This window comes from Neophocaena asiaeorientalis, unplaced genomic scaffold (assembly GCF_003031525.2).
Source record: "Neophocaena asiaeorientalis asiaeorientalis breed wild unplaced genomic scaffold, Neophocaena_asiaeorientalis_V1.1 scaffold251, whole genome shotgun sequence".
Classification (NCBI taxonomy): domain Eukaryota; kingdom Metazoa; phylum Chordata; class Mammalia; order Artiodactyla; family Phocoenidae; genus Neophocaena; species Neophocaena asiaeorientalis.
This window is the reverse complement of record NW_020173377.1, coordinates 8,826,484-8,846,578: the sequence shown is the minus strand read 5'-3', so window position 1 is coordinate 8,846,578 and position 20,095 is coordinate 8,826,484. Positions and strand designations below refer to the sequence as shown.

The 20,095-nt window shown below is 39.0% G+C and overlaps 1 protein-coding gene across 9 annotated transcripts in view; it reads left to right on the top strand.

Annotated features, from left to right (window-relative positions):
* The window catches only part of FHIT (fragile histidine triad diadenosine triphosphatase), a 1,420,480-nt gene that overhangs the window by 30,273 nt on the left and 1,370,112 nt on the right, over window positions 1–20,095 (top strand). For all 9 annotated transcript variants that reach the window (XM_024746516.1, XM_024746512.1, XM_024746515.1 and 6 more), the window contains one exon: window positions 6,865–6,913. The gene's annotated coding sequence lies outside the window, so the exon portion shown is untranslated. The remainder of the gene's footprint in view (window positions 1–6,864; window positions 6,914–20,095) is intronic.

Here is a 20,095-nt window from a genome sequence, read left to right as displayed (position 1 = left end):
GAGACTAGCCACGGTGCTTCCAGCCCTGTCTTATGTTCAGACAAAGCCACTGACTTCCCCCACAGCCAAGGTGCCAACCTGGCCAGGGTCATGCTCCCCGAGATTTCATGGAATTTGATTTGTCTCTAACTCTCTGCATGTTAAGATGCTAATTATTGGTTGACTGGTATTCTGCTCCTCAGGTGTCACCTAATGATTTTCCAGGGCTCATGCTACTTGGCAAATTTATTTTTCCAATGCCTGGCAAATATTACAGCATTGAACAGGTGTGGTGAGGATGAGCAGTGTTATATTGTGTGTGTGTGTGTGTGTGTGTGTGTGTGTGTGTGTCTCAGGCCACAGAAGTGTAGACTTCTGTAGAGAGATCTTTTTATCTTAAAAAAGCCTAGGGTACAAATTAAGAAAATGAGAAAGAAAGAACAAAAATAAAAAGCTAATCTCAAGTAAAGAATTTTCAGTGTTTTCAACAATAACACAAACATAATATTCCTTTAAGCAAATTTCCTTGGGTGTATGTTGACACTGTCTTAGAGGATGTAGATTCAACAAGGAGCAAGAAAGATGTAGTCTGAATCACCACACCTATAAGAGGTTCTTTTAAAGACGTTCGATGCTTTTGTTTGAAATAAAAATGAGGTGCTGGCCAAAAAAAAAAAAAAAAAAGATGTGGTCTGTATCTTTGTTGAACTTAGGGTCTGTTGGAAAGACTTTCATTTACATTTTGACAATATTGATCAGTTATCCAAGGAATATTCCGATCTCCCCCCTCAAGTCTAAATACATCAGTTTCACAAATTCTGAAAATTATTCTTTAAGAACTACATGCATATAAACTGAAATAAAATTTCTGGGACTACATCTGAGCAGTCTCAGGTTTGGGGGATCTTTTCTGTTGTTTGTTGTGAGGGTTTAAATCAGTCTGCAGATTCTCAGATAACTTCATGTGTTTAAAATATTCATTTATCATCAGGTAGTTTAACCAAGGCTGTGTTTTCCAGCTGCCTGGTTCTCACCGATATGTAGAAACAGGTTTAAGAATCTTCTCTTAGTTGAAAATTGGCTACCATTTGAAAGAATGTTGCAGTAATTCATCTGCAGCCACAGCTCACTGAGCATAGCATCAGAACAGAAATGAGGGCTGAATTTATTCACTGTCTTCTTTCTTGTGTCTTGTCTTAATTCCTGAGTGAACAGACTTCTTTCCTAGGTATATACATGATTGTTAAAGACTTAAAGGTCAATAACCAATCGCTTAATGTGGCAGTCAAGTCAGGTGAGGGCTGCAGAATGCAGCAGTGGATGCAAATCTCTCAGTTCCAGGCAATGTTGCCTTAAGGAAGGTACAGTTGGATGGTTCCCAAAGATAGGTTTTAATTGGGGGAAGATAACTCACAGTCAAAGGAGGTTTTTATATTTGAGAAAGATGTTTGTTTAAATTCAGGCCAGTATTTACCTGGAGGCTGGATAATGGAGGGGCTTGGTGTTGAAAAGGTTTTCTGGGCAGCTATGCTCTGGAAAACCCTTCAGATAAATCAGTGTGTTATTGGCCTGTACTGCTCTGTCTCCATGATTATGTCTTTTGGGAGCAGCTGAAGCCTAAACCTCTTTGGATTCATTTAAACCTAATCTGTGTCTTGCAGAAGGTCATATGAAGGTTAGAGAGTCCACCTGCTCTACAACAAAATGGGGATGAGTTAGGCAAGAGGGGAACTGGGAAAAGGTATAATGCATTGTAGCTGCAGCTGAAAATGTTTTCATGGACAGTAGAAGTTTATGTCTTTGGATTTTGGGATCAAGGTAAACATGGGAAAGAGAGGACTAGTTTGAGTGGCTATTCTTGACTTTTGTCCAGAGATTAAGTACTTTGGGCACTAGAGTGAGAGTTTTCTGATCCTGACCTGCTCCTACTTCAGATATCTAGCATACATAAATGGACAAATGTTTGGGTGCCAGAGGTATACACAAAGACTGTGGAATCCACTTGTGCAGCTGACTCTTGAATACGGAGGGGCTTAGGGGCGCCGAGCAGTTGAATATTTGTGTATAACTTATCATCAGCCTTCCATATGTGTGTCCATATCCGAGATTCTGCGGATTCAATAACCACGAAGAGTGTAGTACTGTAGTACGTAGTTATTGAAAAAAAATCCATGTATAAGTGGACCAGTGTAGTTCAAACATCCTGTTCAAGGGTCAGCTGTGCTTGTTTATTCAACAAGTATTGACTGAGTGACTATTTAGTGCTAGCATAGAGTCTGGGGCTCACAATGCCCGGGCAGGGTGAGTTTGGTTTAAGCGATATAAGCCATAGGTTTTAAAGAGCTTAGACGTTCATTAAGGTCATAAAATATAAACACGGGAGAAGGTAATAATTTAAGACAATAGCATGCATGCCTGTCACAAGGCATTCTATGATTAAGGAGACAACAAAGCTCTGTTTTAAGATCGGTCCCACCACCTGTCCCTTTACTTTTCTGGGAACGAACCTTCAGTACTGGCTACCCTTTCTCACTCTTCTGCTTTCAGCCTCTTAGTTTCCACTGCTCATCACCTTGACACGTGCTCAGGTTTTTTCTGTTTACGAACTGTACAAAGAAAGCCTCTTTCAGCCCTTTGTCCTCCAGTTGCTACTCTCTTTCCTCTCCTTCACACCCAAACGTGTCTAATATTGTCCTTACTCACTGTCTTCATTTTAATGATTTCCACTTATTTCTTAACCGACTCCAAACTGAATTCTGTCTCAGTCCACAGAACAGTTCCTCGTTCAGTTCCTCAATGACGTTTACATTGTTAAAGGGACAGAGCGGGCGCGAGAGCCATTCGCGCGAGACCCATTCGCGCGAGAGCCATTCGCGCGAGAGCCGTAGCGCGCCATTGCCCGCTGGGCAGAGAGTGTGGTGAGAGGAGGCTTGAGGCCTTCTCCCCAGGCCCTTCCGGAACCCGGCCTCGGGACCGGCAGGTGACCTGGGGGGCCCAGGGACAGGACTAGGGCTGTGTCTGCAGAGCTCCAGAGCCCTCGCCTCGGCCACCCACTGGCGGGGCCCAGGTTTTGAAGTAGCAGCGGACCTCTCCCACGTCCCCACCTCTGTGACCTAATGGCAGTGGTTGCAGTCTTCATGGGTCCCAGACCATGGTATTCTCAGCAGCTGGAGTATACGGACACTGCCTTGAAGGTAACAGCTTCACCCCAGCCACCATGTTGTGATGAGAGGCACACCCCGTGTAGAGGCCACAAGGAGGTGTTCCAGCTGATAGCCCCAGCTAAAGTCTCAGCTAACCCTCAGCAACTGGCAGGCATTTGAGGGGATGAGCCTTCAGATGATTCCAGGCCCCAGCTTTCAAGTTTCCCAGCTGAGGCCTCAGGCACTGTAGCATACAAAAAAGTCGGCTCACTGCACCCTGTCAAGATTCTTGTTCCATAGAAACCATAAAAGATAATAAATTATTATTATGAAGTCATTAATTGTTAGGTAGTTGGCTTTGTAACAATACGTAGTCAATGCAAATGCCTATTTTATTATTACTAACTTGTATTTTGCCTAATATTAACTTACTTCCACCAACTTTCTTTTGGTTCCTATTTGCTTGGTATATAGTTTTCTGTACTTGTCCTTTCAAAATCTCTTTCTGTTTTAGATGTGTTTCTTATAAACATCACATAGCAAGGTTTAAAAAAATTCATTTTGAAAAAATTTTAACAGATGCATTTAATCCACTTACTCTGATTACTGACATATTTGAATATCTTTTAAATATTTTATTTTGTGTTTTCTGTTCACTGTGTTTTCCTTGGTTTCTTTCTCCATCCCATTCCAGTCTTCTATAGAAAGAGAATTGGTTGAGTTTTCTATTCTCTAGATTGTTCCCTTCACTGGTTTGGATGCTTCAATTCTTCTGGTGATTACTCTTATGTGTTTTCAAATCGTGAAATAGAATATACATACAAAATAATTTTTGAAAATGTATATCTACAGTTTAAAGAAAATAATAAACTGAACATCCAGATACCTGTCCCCAAGCCAAGAAATAGAGCATTACCATATTCCAGAATCCTCTTAGACCATTTCCCCATTACAATCTCCTTCCTCACTCTCAAGGTGTATATAGCCTGAATTCTGTATAAATCATTCATTCCCTTGCTTTTCTTCATAGTTTTTGCCACTTACATGTAATATTTCAAAACAAGATAGTATCTATTTTTGCCTTTTTGAATATGTTATATGTGGAATAATATATATAGTCTTTTGTGACTTGCTTCTTTTGTTTTACATCTTATTTTTGAAAGGCATACGTGTTGATGTGTGTAACTGATTCATTGATTTCTCAACTCTGTGTAATATTCCATTGTAAGAATCTATAAAAATGTGTTTATTCATTGTACTGTTAATACCTGTTTCTGTTTTCAGTACTTCTTGCCATTCTAGCATTGATGCTAGAAACATTCTTGTACATGTCCCTTTGAGCATATATGAAAAGATGTCTTTGGTTATGTACATAGAGAAAGAAATACTAGTTATCTTTAACAAGTTTATCAGTAGCTGTAATGCATATTTTTAACAACTTAATCAGTATCTTTTCCTCCTAAACAATTCATTTCCTCTTCTTTATTCCATATAATTGTGGCCAACCACTCATTTCATCTTATTTGCAAACCCTAAAAATTGGTCATTATTGCTATTATAGGTTTTTGACAAGCAGGGATTAGTAATTATTATCCAATACCCATTATTTATTTATTATTATTATTTTTTCTCAAATTTGCTTTAATTTTTAAACTTTATGTAATAATATACTGTGTTTCAGGAAATGTTAGAAACACATTTTTTTTTATTGGAGTATAATTGCTTTACAAGGGTGTGTTGGTTTCTGCTTTATAACAAAGTGAATCAGTTATACATATACATATGTTCCCATATCTCCTCCCTCTTGCGTCTCCCTCCTTCCCACCCTCCCTATCCCACCCCTCCAGGCGGTCACAAAGTACCGAGCTGATCTCCCTGTGCTATGCGGCTGCTTCCCACTAGCTATCTACCTTACATTTGGTAGTGTATGTATGTCCATTTGAATTTACTAGATTTACTGTCATACTTGCTAATTTATTTGTTCACCATTGCTTTTTGTTCCTCTTTCCTTCTGGGATCAATTTCTTATTATTCAAGTATATCTTTTAGTATTCCTTTCAGCAAAAGTAAACTGTGAGCAGGAAATAATATTTTTTTTTTCTGAAAAATGTCCTTATTTCTCTCATTCTTGAATGATAATTGGTTTAGCATGGCTATAGAATTTTCCTTGAATTTTTTTCACTTGGAACTTAGGACATGTCATTCCACTGCTGTCTTGATTTTATTTTTGCTTATGACAAGTTGTTTTGCAAGGGGTCTGTTTTTTCTCTCTGGTTGGATTTAAGGCTTTCTTTCTATCTCTGGTGTTCTGCGGTTTCCTTCTGTTGTATCTACCTGTAGATTTGCTTTTATTTATCTTGTTGAGGTCTTGGTATGCTTTTTCAAGAGGATTCATGTCTTTCATCCTAGAAAATTTGCATTCATTATTTTTTCATATTGGTCCCCTCCCTTTCTTTTGAGCTATTTTTTGTTTAGCATTTCTTTGTGTTTGAGATAGAAACGGATACAGCTCAATCTCTATGTTGTCAGACCATAAATCTCTCAGACTTTATAAAATGTAGTATTATACTATTTTATCTAGTCTTCCCCAAATTATGTTTCCCCCAACTCTATTGCAATCCACATAACACAGGGGGAAGGAGAAATTTTGATGGTGTCCCATGGAGGGGCCTTATCTCCTGCATTAATATTCCAAGATTTACATCATAGCCCACAAGTCTGGCCTTGTTCTTTGGTGGTTATGCATCAGTGGTAATGGGTTCTATAGTGGTAGGAGGGTGTGAAGGGAAATAGCCCAGTAGGGGCTAAAGCAGTTACTTAGGACATTAAAGGGAAAAAAAAAAAAAAGAAACATGGGAAAACCATGAAGTAGTTGACCATTCCCAACTACTATACCTTAAGAGATGTTAGGACCTAGCCATGTATGGAAGAAATAGGCATATTCCATTTATTTTTGACCATGGAGTCAACATATGAGTAATGTTGGACTACTATAGAATCAGCAATCAGTTATTGCTGTTGCTTGGCAACTATAGTTTACCACATCTCCTGTCATATTGACTTGTGTGTGGTCAGCACATTGTACGTTTTGGTTGCAGGGAGCTTAACATGCCTAGATTTGATTTGAAATGCCAAGTTTGGCTTCCTCTGTTTTATGAGTTTCTCACTACCGAGAGAAGGCTACACTCTACCTAGAGGAAGGAGGATTGTATGTGTAAGCTTGCACACATTTACTCATAGGGGCAAGTGGTGAGGTCTGGATTGGGAGGGCCCTGCACGCCATATAAATGGAATAGGCTCCCCCAAGTAAAACTCCCAGGGAAATGGAAATCGAGTGTGCAAGAAAGATGGAGCTAAAAGATGTAAGAAAATAAAATGCTCGGTCAGATCTAGTGTGCTGCATAATGTTTAATTTGATTTTCATCTCTGCACTTTATAAGCTATTTCATCTCTGCACTCCTCCATTCTGTAGAGGAGTTCACACCCCAAAAGATCTGACTATAGATCTGGCCAGGTTTGTGTGAGTCAATTCTGGGTAGATGTGTGTGCCGTTTTCAGTTTATGACTTTGTCTTTCATTGACCTCTTGTACAGGAGGTGTGAGGCATAAAGTTTTATCAGTGGTTTATTTGGCTAGCATCACATACCATGGCATATGGAAATTCTACTTAGAGACGTGGAGAGAAAACATTTGCTGTTTTGCTCGCAGATAACTCAATGCTTTCGTTTTTATCTCTTTGTAGCTTTGAAGCGCAGCAAAGAGGGGAAATCCATTGAGAACAGTCTGTAAAGGTAAGTGTATTTATTACATGGCCTTGACAAACATTGCCTTTACAACATTGATTTTTCTTTTATTCAGAGATTTAAGCACTCGGATTAAAGATATAGCTGACAGGACAGCTTCCTTAACCACCTGCTTGTCCTCCCTCATAGGCAAAAGTGCTGAGCAATAGTTAGCAGAGAGCAGGAGGAAATAAAATGATGTGCTGAGGGTAGCCAAATGCAGTTGTATGCTTGCTGACTTTTGCTTTCTTCTCAGCAGTTAAGACATTCCAATGGAGCTAAATTTACTAAGATTAATGCTAGATGGAAAAAGAATGCACTCGTACCACTTCTGGTCAATAGTTAAATAAAACCAGCTGGCCAAATAAAGCATTTAAGATAAAATTCAAAGTGGCATTTCAATTGCGTTGGATGAAATTTATCATTAAATTCAGTTGTGCCATTGTGTGGAAGAGCTAGTTTTGTAGAAAGGAGAAAGTTAGTCAGTTTGGTGTAGCTAATTGCATTCCACCCAGTCGCTTTGGACGCTAAGTGAGTTAAGGAAATGAACTTACAAGTTTGAAGCAATGGGGAAAGTACCTACTCAGCCTCCTGTGAAACATTACAATCGAGCTGCTTTTTACATGGAAAAATGTAATTGTTTCCTCTTTCCTAGGTATATTTGTAAGCATATGTCTGTACAGCATTGTTCTTTGAGCCATTGTTTAATTTCTGTTCTGCATGAAGTATTTTAATTTAAAGATTTCATTCTGGGGAATTATAGGGCTGCAGTTTCATCAAAAGTCTTTGGTGGCCAGGGTGAAATATGCCATAATTTTATATTTGTTTTCATCATCAGTTATGTTTTTGACAATTTTAGGGTTTTTTTTTTCTGTCATTTTTATTACAGGAATCATGACCATGACCACTTTAGTTAAAGTTGGAAGAGTCATTTTGATTTACTTTATATTTTTAAGTTATTCCTAACTTTATGACAAATCTACTTCTGGAGCTGAATTTTTAATGTTTATTTTGGGGGTGAAAAGGAATTTTACAGGGAAATTGGAGAAAACCCCTTTTGAATAATCAGAACATGAGCTATAAAAATATTGTTTTGAGGATTTGCTTTGGGATGATTAAACTCTGGTGCATGAAAGCTGGTTGGCTTGGAATTTTTCTGTAATGGTTGGCCACTAGTGATGAAAAAAATATCTTATGAAGTAGATAATTCTTATATTCAGCCATATAACTTACACATCTCTGGACCATTGAGCCACATCTTGGAATAAAGCAGTACTTGATAGCTTTTAGAAATAAATTCTCATAAACCGTTGGAGTTAGTGATGATGTAGCAGTCTTCAGAACCTTGAGATCTTTAGGTACAGTTATGGTGCTCTCATTCTTCTTGGAAAGTATTTTCACACTGGTACTGTCTATTTCCTCTACTCTCAATGAAAACCCTTTGTTATTCTGGTAATCTGGAGTCAGACATGGATTTAGTTGTGGTTTGACTTTTATGAGCTATTGGACCATGGACAAGTTATTCACCCCCTCTGTATTTCAGTTTCCTACTTTGTGAAATGGAAATAAAACTGTTTTGCTCCTAAGGTTGTGGAGCTTAAATGAATTATTATGTGTTGAGGGCTTAGAACAGGTCCTGGTCCATGGTAACCACTCAGTAGATATTAGCTGTTGCTGCTCTTGTTAATATTACTGTCATCATCATCATCATCAGCGTTAGCATCCTTATGGATTTATTCATTAGATATTTTGAGGAGTCTGTTCTTTTTGGAAGTGTAGGGATAATGTTTCAAAAATGAGCATATTGTTACTAATGAAGGGCAAATTCTGCTTTGGCTTTTAAGAATCAAATGAAAAGATAACTTTCAGGTCATATGAGAAGTGAGGCCTCTGTAAGTAAAAAGTTGTCAGGTTGAAGTTTTGTTGGTGTCAGGGTAAACACTATCTTTGGCTGTGTGTGGGAAACTACTAATTAATATAGTCTTAGGAAGTGAGTGATCTATTGCTACTAGTTAGATTGAGGAATTTTTGAAGAAAACCTCATTAAGTTTAGAGGAACTTCTTCCCCCTCCCCCTTTTTCCCTGTCATGTATGTTTTCCCTTCTTAACTGCACTTTATTTTCTTTTGAAGTATTTACAGTAGTGGAACTGTACCCAGGGACCCTACTCAGGGCCCTACAGTCAGCATAAGGATAGGTGCATGACCACAAGCTTGGTTAACGGGTGCTTCTTCTTTGGAATTTGAATCTTGAGCTAAAGGATTCTCCTTTCTCCCAGTCGGCATTCTGCCCTGACAGTACCTGCCATGAGACCACTGTAGCGGTTCCCATTTCCCAGCTTCCACATTTGTCTTGGTCACTGATGGTGTTCAACCCTTATTTTCCAGTCTTCCATGGATTTGCTGAGCCTCCAATTTCCTTCCCATAATCCTTCTTAAATTAGTCAATTGGTTTCTGTTGCTTGCAATCACAGAACCCTAATAGAGTAGTTTACATGTTAGGGAGCTAAATTTGGAATAAGTGGGGTGTGTTTGGAGGTTTACAGTAAAAATACCATTCACTACTTTCTTCCATCATATATAAGTAGCTGAGTGTTTTGCAGCAGATTACATAAGGTGAAGAGTTCTCAATTATTATTTCAAAAGTGGGCTATTTTGTTGGACTCTCCACTACTCTTGTGTTTGGTAAAAAGAAGTCACTTTTGGCTGCTTCTCGAAGCTCTCAAAGGATATGTGTATATGTGGGGGTAGAGTTGGAATTGAGAAGAGAAGCAAAGAGGTCATCCTTCCAATTTCTGGAGCCCTGGTCTCTTTGTGGCATGGGTATTGTGAAGGGACTGTGATTTCCTTCTACTTATCCCAGTATCCCAAAACAAAACTATTTAAATATTTTTATACTTTTGCCTGAATTTTTATTGCTCTTTTGAACACTTTTCTTGCCCTACTGAACACCTTCTTTTCAGTGGTGTGTAAAATGTGATTGAAAACTCAGTTACTTAGGTCTGTGGCACTGCTTGTGGTTTCCCGAGAATGGAATGGGCAAATTTGCCCTATTTCCCCTTGTGTCTTGTTTGTTGACTGCTTCTCTGTTCTGTGCAGTGCCTAGAACAAAGCTGGTTAATGATTTTTTCACAGGGACATCAATTTTTCACTCCTACTGTGAATAAATAGCACGACAGCATTGTATGGTTGAAAGAGCCTTAGCTGAAGCATTAGGAAACATACCTTCTAGTTTGGGCTCTGCTGCTTGCTAGCTTTATGACTCTGGGCAAGAAAGCCAACTTTTCTTAAGGTCTCAGTTTTCCTCACCTGTAAAATAGGATAACCCTTACCCTATCTACTGTGTAGGGCTGTTCTGAGGATGACGTAAAGATAATGTATGTGGAAGTGCTTAGGAAATTAAAGTGCTGTGTAATATCAATGTATTATTATTATTGTTAATATCATGCTATTTATATTTATTAAACAGATTGAAAAATCGAAGGCTTATTTTATGAGGCTGAATAGGAAAGGGAGGTAAATAAAAAAACAAAAATAGAAACAAAACTCTGCATAGTACTTGTGCTGGAATTCTCTGTTTGTGCCTCCAGCTCTCATTCCTCTGAAATGCTGTGTGTCCCAGGAGGCTGACTTATTGTCGGCATACCCTGGGCTCCCTTGCTCTCTGGTCTTCCACTGGAGTAGCCAAAGGAAGGCATTGGGCGAAAATCGGAGAATGCAAGGTTGGAATATTATCCCCTACCTTCCTTGCAGCACTGTGGGTTGACAGTGGCTGTATTCCTCTAAGGAAGGCCACCAGGGTTCTTGTTGGGGGCCTCTCTTCTGCAGCTGCAGCTTTTTTCTACTATTTGGTAACTGCTCCTTCCTTTTGCCCCTTAAATTAGCAGTTTATTTCTGCTAACTCCAGGATACTGTTGTCTCTTCTTGGTTTCCCTTAACCTTGCCCACACCCTTCATTAAATTCCCCTCAATTACCCCCAGTGATGGTGCTGTCTTTTTTAATGCAAATTTTTAAAAACCATCTTTATTGGAGTATAATTGCTTTACAATGGTGTGTTAGTTGCTGCTCTATAACAAACTCTCCATCTGTTTGTATCATCTTTAATTTCTTTCGTCAGTGTCATAGTTTTCTGTATACAGGGCTTTTGTCTCCTTAGGTAGGTTTATTCCTAGGTATTTTATTCTTTTTGTTGCAATGGTAAATGGGAGTGTTTTCTTGATTTCACTTTCAGATTTTTCATCATTAGTATATAGGAATGCCAGAGATTTCTGTGCATTAATTTTGTATCCTGCTACTTTACCAAATTCATTGATTAGCTCTAGTAGTTTTCTGGTAGCATCTTTAGGATCCTCGGTGTTTACTATCATGTCATCTGCAAACAGTGACAGCTTTACTTCTTCTTTTCCGATTTGGATTCCTTTTATTTCTTTTTTTTTCTGATTGCCATGGTTAAAACTTCTAAAACTATGTTGAATAATAGTGGTGAAAGTGGATAACCTTGTCTTGTTCCTGATCTTAGAGGAAATGGTTTCAGTTTTTCACCATTGAGAATGAAGTTGGCTGTGGGTTTGTCATATATGGCCTTTATTATGTTGAGGTAAGTTCTCTCTATACCTACTTTCTGTAGGGTTTTTGTCGTAAATTGGTGTTGAATTTTGTCAAAAGCCCTTTCTACATCTATTGAGGTGATCATATGGATTTTATCCTTCAACTTGTTAATATGGTGTATCACATTGATTGATTTGCGTATTTTGAAGAATCCTTGCATTCCTGGGATAAACCCCACTTGATCATGGTGTATGATCCTTTTAATGTGTTGTTGGATTCTGTTTGCTAGTATTTTGTTGAGGATTTTTGCATCTGTGTTCATCAGTGATATTGGTCTGTAGTGTTCTTTTTTTGTCACACCTTTGTCTGTTTTTGGTATCAGGGTGATGGTGGCCTTGTAGAAGGAGTTTGGGAGTGTTCCTCCCTCTGCTGTATTTTGGAAGAGTCTGAGAAGGATAGGTGTTAGCTCTTCTCTAAATATTTGATAGAATTTGCCTGTGAAGCCATCTGGTCCTCGGCTTTTGTTTGTTGTAAGATTTTTAATCACAGTTTCAATTTCAGTGCTTGTGATGGGTCTGTTCATATTTTCTGTTTCTTTCTGGTTCAGTCTCTGAAGGTTGTGCATTTCTAAGGATTTGTCCGTTTCTTCCAGGTTGTCTATTTTATTGGCCTGTAGTCGCTTGTAGTAATCTCTCATGATTTTTTGTATTTCTGCAGTGTCGGTTGTTACTTCCCCTTTTTCATTTCTAATTCTATTGATTTGAGTCTTCTCCCTTTTTTTCTTGATGAGTCTAGCTAATGGTTTATCAATTTTGTTTATCTTCTCAAAGAACCAGCTTGTAGTTTTAATGATCTTTGTTATCATTTCCTTCATTTCTTTTTCATTTATTTCTCATCTGATCTTTATTATTTCTTTCCTTCTGCTAACTTTGGGGTTTTTTTGTTCTTCTTTCTCCAGTTGCTTTAGGTGTAAGGTTAGGTTGTTTATTTGAGGTGTTTCTTGTTTCTTAAGGTAGGATTGTGTTGCTATAAACTTCCCTCTTAGAACTGGTTTTGCTGCCTCCCATAGGTTTTGGGTCATCATGTTTTCATTGTCATTTGTTTCTAGGTAGTTTTTGATTTCCTCTTTGATTTCTTCAGTGATCTCTTGGTTATTAAGTAGTGTATTGTTTAGCCTCCATGTGTTTGTATTTTTTACAGATTTTTTCCTGTAATTGATATCTAGTCTCATAGCATGTTGTCAGAAAAGATACTTGATATGATTTCAGTTTTCTTAAATTTACCAAGGCTTGTTTTGTGACCCAAGATATGATCTATCCTGGAGAATTTTCCATGTGCACTTGAGAAGAATGTGTATTCTGTTGTTTTTGGATGGAATGTCGTATAAATATCATTTAAGTCCATCTTGTTGAATGTATCATTTAAAGCTTGTGTTTCCTTATTTATTTTCATTTTGGATGATCTGTTCTTTGGTGTTAAAGTCCCCTACTATGATTGTGTTACTACCGATTTCCACTTTTATGGTTGTTAGTATTTGCCTTATGTATTGAGGTGCTCCTATGTTGGGTGCATAAATATTTACAATTATTATATCTTCTTCTTGGATTGATCCCTTGATCATTATATAGTGTCCTTCTTTGTCTTTTGTAATACTTTGTTTTAAAGTCTATTTTGCCTTATATGAGAATTGCTACTCTAGCTTTCTTTTGATTTCCATTTGCATGGAATATCTTTTTCCATCCCCTCACTTTCAGTCTGTTTGTGTCCCTAGGTCTGAAGTGGGTCTCTTGTAGTTAGCATATATATGGGTCTTGTTATATCCATTCAGCCAGTCTATGTCTTTTGGTTGGAGCATTTAATCCATTTACATTTAAGGTAATTATCGAGATGTATGTTCGTATTCCCAATTTCTTAATTGTTTTGGGTTTGTTATTGTACGTCTTTTCCTTCTCTTGTGTTTCCTGCCTAGAGAAATTTCTTTAGCATTTATTGTAAAGCTGGTTTGGTGGTGCTGAATTCTCTTAGCTTTTTCCTGTTTGTAAAGGTTTTAATTTCTCTGTCAAATCTGAATGAGATCCTTGCTGGATAGAGTACTCTTTGTTGTAGGGTTTTCCCTTTCATCACTTTAAATATGTCATGCCACTCCCTTCTGGCTTGCAGAGTTTCTGCTGAATGATCAGCTGTTAACTTTATGGGGATTCTCTTGTATGTTATTTGTTGTTTTTCCCTTGCTGCTTTTAATATTTTTTCTTTATATTTAAATTTTGATAGTTTGATTAATATGTGTCTTGGCGTGTTTCTCCTTGGATTTATCCAGTATGGGACTCTCTGCACTTCCTGGACTTGACTATTTCCTTTCCCATATTAGGGAAGTTTTCAACTATAATCTCTTCAAATATTTTATCAGTCCCCTTCTTTTTCTCTTTTTCTTCTGGGACCCCTGTAATTCGAATGTTGGTGCGTTTAATGTTTTCCCAGATGTCTCTGAGACTGTTCTCAATTCTTTTCATTCTATTTTCTTTATTCTGCTCTGTGGTAGTTATTTCCATTCTTCTGCCTCAGTTTTTCTGCTCTTGAACCCTTCTAGAGAATTTTTAATTTCATTTATTGTGTTGTTCATCATTGTTTGTTTGCTCCCTAGTTCTTCTAAATGTCTTCTGTTAAATGTTTCTTGTATTGTCTCCATTCTATTTCCAAGATTTTGGATCATCTTTTCTATCATTACTCTGAATTCTTTTTCAGGTAGACTGCCTATTTCCTCTCCATTTGTTTGGTCTGGTGGGTTTTTACCTTGCTCCTTCATCTGCTGTGTGTTTCTTTGTCTTCTCATTTTGCTTAACTTACTGTGTTTGGGGCCTCCTTTTCTCAGGCTGTAGGTTCATAGTTCCTGTTGTTTTTGGTGTCTGCCCCCAGTGGCTAAGGTTGGTTCAGTGGGTTGTGTAGGCTCCCTGGTAGAGGGGACTGGTGCCTGTGTTCTGGTGGATAAGGCTGGATCTTGTCTTTCTGGTGGGCAGGACCATGTCCGGTGGTGTGTTTTGGGGTGTCTGTGAACTTATGATTTTAGGCAGCCTTTCTGCTAATGGGTGGGGTTGTGTTCCTGTCTTGCTTGTTGTTTGGCATAGGTTGTCCAGCACTGTAGCTTTCTGGTCATTGAGTGGAGCTGGGTCTTAGCGTGAGATGGAGATCTCTGGGAGAGCTTTCGTCGTTTGATATTACGTGGAGCTGGGAGGTCTCTGGTGCACCAATGTCCTGAACTCGACTCTGTCACCTCAGAGGCACAGACGTAACACCTGGCCAGAGCATCATGACCCTGTTAGCCACATGGGTCATAAGAAAAGGGAGGAAAATAAGAAGAAAAGAAAAAAAATAAATAAATAAAATAAAGTTATTGAAATAAAAAATACAAGAAAATCATTAAAAATTAAAAAAATTAAAACATTATAAGAAAAAAAGAAAGAAAGAATAGAGTAACCAAACCAAGAAACAAATACACCAATGATGGGAAGCTCTAAAAAGTATACTAAAAAAAAACTTGACCGACAGAACCGTAGTAGACATGGTAAAAGCAAAGCTATACAGACAAAATCATACAAAGAAGCATACACATAAACACTCACAATAAGTGATAAAGGCAAAAATATATATATATCTTATGGGAAGTCTGAGCTCTTCTGCCAGTGTTGCAGTAGGTGTTTTGTAGGAGTTGTTCCACATGTAGATATATTTCTGATGTATTTGTGGGGAGGAAGGTAATCTCCACATCTTACTCCTCTGCCATCTTGAAGGTCCCCACCTTTTTTTTCTCTTTTCCTTTGTGCTTCGTCTAGTTTCACTTGTTCTTAGGGTGCCAAGTGCTGAGGCCTTGCACCCGGCACTTCAGAGCAGAGTTCCAGTGCGAAGTGGCTGCACAGGACCCTTCAGTTCCAAGGGGCCATGTTCTCAACTCTGCACACACACTGTGCTTCAACTTCTATCTTTATATTTCTGCTGTTCTCAATTCAACAAATGTCTTTCTAGGACTTAACAGTGTGCCAGGGGCATAGTAAGTGTTTATTTACTATGAACTGGACATTTTGATGATACAGTTGGGGGGAGTATATCAATCAGTTTTTTTTTTTTTTTTTGCTGTACTGGCACGGGCCCAGCCGCTCCACGGCATGTGGGATCTTCCGGGACCGGGGCACGAACCCGTGTCCCCTGCACCGGCAGGCGGACTGTCAACCATTGTGCCACCAGGGAAGCCCTCAGTCAGTTTTTAAAAAAGCAAGTTTTGGTAAACTGAAAAACTTTATGTTAACCCTAGTTCATAAAGACCTCTAATGTTTATGCTTATGCACACTACGAATTATCTTTTGAAGTTCATTTTTATTTTCATCAAAGCAGGATACCTACATTGTTTGAATAAAACAGCACTAAAAAGCAAATACTGAAAAACTGCACACCAACCCCTTCTTGACCTTTCTCTCTTCTGACCCCCTCCCCCAAATTGCAACTTTTAACTCTGATAGTTCTGGTGTTTATCTCTCTGTTTCTAAGTAACATACTTATACTTCTTTTCCAGGTACATCAAGTTTAGCAGTAGCTCTTTGACACTCCCACTCCTACCACTTTTGGTCCCCATAGGCTCCTAAAATAATTATATTACAATTTTTTGTTTAAATCAATATATAATATTTACATTATTATGTTATTACGGTTGGTAATATTTTCTTTAACATATAACCTTCTGTCTTCCTTGGAATTAACGTATGCTTTAAAAAAATCGCTTAGACTCTACCTTATGAGGTAGGTAGTAATAGAATTTCCATTTTATAGATGTCGAAATTGAGGCTTAAGTCTAAGGATTTTGCCTAGAGTCACACAGCTAATAAGTGCTAGGTTTGGAATTAGACTTCAGCTAGTCTGCCTACAAAGCCTGCATTCCTGATCATGAGATTATTTACAAGCACTGTTACCTTCAGTTGTTATCCTAAAGGCTACATTAAAAAAACAAAACCTGGGCTTCCCTGGTGGCACAGTGGTTGAGAGCCCGCCTGCCGATGCAGGGGACACGGGTTCATGCCCCGGTCTGGGAAGATCCCACATGCTGCGGAGCAGCTGGGCCCGTGAGCCATGGCCACTGAGCCTGCGTGTCCGGAGCCTCTGCTCCGCAACGGGAGAGGCCACAACAGTGAGAGGCCCGCGTACCGCAAAAAAAACAAAAAGAAAAACAAAAATCAGTAAAAACCAAACTTGAGTTCTTCAGAGATTCAGAATAAGTAGTTCTGGGGAGGGGACCAAAAATCTGTATTTTTAAAAGCTCCATAAGTGATTCCATTGGTCAGTAGGTTTTGAGAACTTCAATCACCATCATCACCATCATGATCATCTACATCATCACATCCACCATCATCACCACCACCACTTCCATCAGCAGCAAGAAATGACAGTCTTGTACAGTGCTCTCAGTAGCTGAGCAGAAATTGTGGTATCCATTAAGGCAGTTGCTTTTTGACCTCTTAGGTGAGCTCACACTGGTGGGTGATTCAGGTAATGATTTATCCAGTCATTTTTAAGTTTGGCAAGTGCTTTGGGAGGAATTGTGCCCCACAGAAGTGGACAAGGTAATTTTTTCAGCTCAGCTGGTTGTTACTTTATCTGGTATAAAGGCAATGAGAAGATTGTCCCTGTACTTAACCCTGACCTTAAAGGGACTCACTTTTTTTCTGAGAATTCCCAAAAGTGACATCTAGCGGAAATACAGAGCTCACGTAAAGGAGAAATTTTGATGTCTTTGTTCTGTTTGATTTCCATCCTCCCCCTTCCCCCACTGCTTGTGGCATTTCTTGTTTATCAGGCAGGAGAGAAGCAGTAAAGTTTGGCCTGGGGTTTTCTCATCCCTAGGTGTGAAATTATTTCAGAACTAAAATAATAATACTTTGCATTTCTATGGGAATTCTATTTGAAGATCTAAAAGTGTTAATAGAGCTTGCCAGCACCCTCTGAAGTAGATAAGTATTATTAGAGAAGATTTCCTCCAAGAACATTTTCACTTCATATCCCATGTGTGACTTGAAAATGCTTTTGTATTATTTGGGAATCTCAGCTTTATAAAGTGCCTTGTATATAGGGCACTTCTTTTCTTTATATTCAATTTTCATTAATTCCCAGCACATTGAGGGAAATATAGTCATGTCTCATGAATGGGTGTGGCGTTATTTAGAGAAAAAATAAAGGCATTCTGTTATTGCCTTTTATTTTTGAGTGTTTTGAAAATGTTCAGTAGTATTCACCAGCTATGGAACTGTCTATCTTACAGTTAATTTTCCTTTTTTAAGGTAGCAGGACTTGTAATATATTGAATAACTAGTGGGAACTTGGACTGATAGTGTGGTGTCCTTTGGGAGCTCATGACATGTCAAGCCAATTAAAAATACAAACCTAGTTTGCATTCTGAATTAAAGGTTTAATTTTGAAAAATTGTTTTGAATGTTGCATGCATGAATTTTAATCACACGTGCATGCGTACTTGGTTACATTTTTTTTACCTCTAAATTTTGGAAGTGCTATTTCAGTGATGTTTAGGGTTTCTGCTCACTTAGTGTCATTGATGCAGAAGTGCTGCAGGTCTTGCCTAGCACAGAACATTCAGGAAAAGGCCTTCTGATTCTTAGTCCACGCTGGTCACCCTGGAAAGCTCCTTGTCCATGCAGCATTAGGTGACCCTGCTGTGTCTATGCAAAGGACATAGACACAAGATCTTTTACTGTGGCTTCAGGGCCCAAATATTTATTTTCCCAGCATCCTCTCACAATTCCCATCAAAAGTCCTATCACTTCCCTAGAGTTTCTGTTAGGGAACAGGCTGCCCACCTCCACTACTTTAAGGAACTGGAAAACCTCTAGCCTCTCCCCAATAGTGGGAAAGCACAATTTTAGGTAAACAAGATCAAAGGAAACAGAACAGTTTAAATGGAACAGAACAATCGAAATTTGTCTGTATCCCTGTCCAGAAGTGCTGGTGTCTAGCACCATGAGTTTAGGCTTTTGAAAGAAAAATCTTTAGTGGGGGTTGGATTTTGAGGGTTAGAGATTTCTTCTAGTGCTTTCTGATTTTGGACATGCCCCTAAGATAAAGGGAATGTTGACGTTCTTGAGATAAGAAAGGGAAAAATATACACAGGAGGAATAACAAAACATACCAATTGATATCTTTAAATTATGCTGCCCCAAATTCGCTGGTGAGACAAGGAGACGCATCAGAATTTGTGGGGTGCTTTATGACTCTCATGATGGAGAGAGTGTGTCAGATGATCACATGGTCAGTACTTTTCCTGGCATCTCAGTTGTCTTCCTTTTTGGGAAAAATTCACTTAAGACCATCATCTGAAGGTTTGGAGGAATATGGGCAGAATTATGAATCTCTATACCATTTTTTTCCTGAGTCTTTTGCTCAAAGGAGGTCACATTAATTTGCTGTTAATTATGTGAAGATAGATTTATCAGTGAAGATAGCTTTTGCTGCCAATAATCAAAAATCTACTCAAAATGGGAATAGATGATAAGGGAATTTAAAAAAGAAGCTTCCTACCCTCTCCATGTCTGCCTGCTGAGCCCCATGGATGTCATGATCGATGGAAAGGCATTACGGAACCCTGGCTCTGAATGTCTGGAATCCAACCTTAATCCGCTTTTTCCTGGTGCCAGGCAACTGGGGACCCACCAGGGTGCCTTTGATGGTTGTCACTGTGCAGCAGGGAGATGATTTTGAGCACTAGGCTGTTGACAGGTTGCTAAGCACTGGCAATTACTTTGTGAATTTCTCTACTAACTTACATTTGAACACAAAATAAAACCCATCAGAATAAAGAAAATGAGCTCTCTCAAGGAACTAAACATCCTGAGGGAGGTAGTTCCAGGTTTTGTTAATTCAGTGACTTAGCGATGTCATTAGAGTCTTCATTTCTTGCTCTTTTTTCTCTGCCACCTTCAGTGTGCTGACTTGGTCCTCCGACTGGCTGCTCTCTTGGTCCTAAGATGCCTGCTTCATTTGGGGGGTCACCTGCACATAAGTAGCAACCATTGGTATAAGAGACTGTCTATTCTTGTGTGTCCCTTTTTAAATGCAAGGGGCCTTTCCTGTAACCTCTCCAGCAGGCTTCTCCTTGGGTTGCATTTGGCTGATTGTAGCTACATATTCCTTCCTAAGTCAGACAGTGGCACACGAGATGGGATTACCTTGATTGACTTAAATTGGTGCTTTCCAATTTAAGTTTGTTCTTGTCATGGTACACATAGAAAATGATAACATCTGGTCAGAACATTAAGTAAACAGAAGAGGCTGCTCACAGCTGGAGGTGGTTGGTGTGTGTGTGGTGTGTGTGTGTGTGTGTGTGTGTGTGTGTGTGTGTGTGTGTGTGTGTTTTGAGGGTGTGGGTGGGGGATCTGGCTGACCTGGCTGCCCTAGGGGCTAAAGGGGTGGATATCTGAGCAAGTATAACCCATTCTCTGGTTTAAACTAATCAGGATTTACCCCTGAGCTGGGATAATCTCACCTTCCCTAGGCTCTTGGGTTTGTGGAGGTAAGATACTCCAATAAAATTGGGGTTTTACTTGTAAGGCAGCAGAGGGGATGGCTGTTCGAAAGGCCCTCAGCTGTGTCTTTG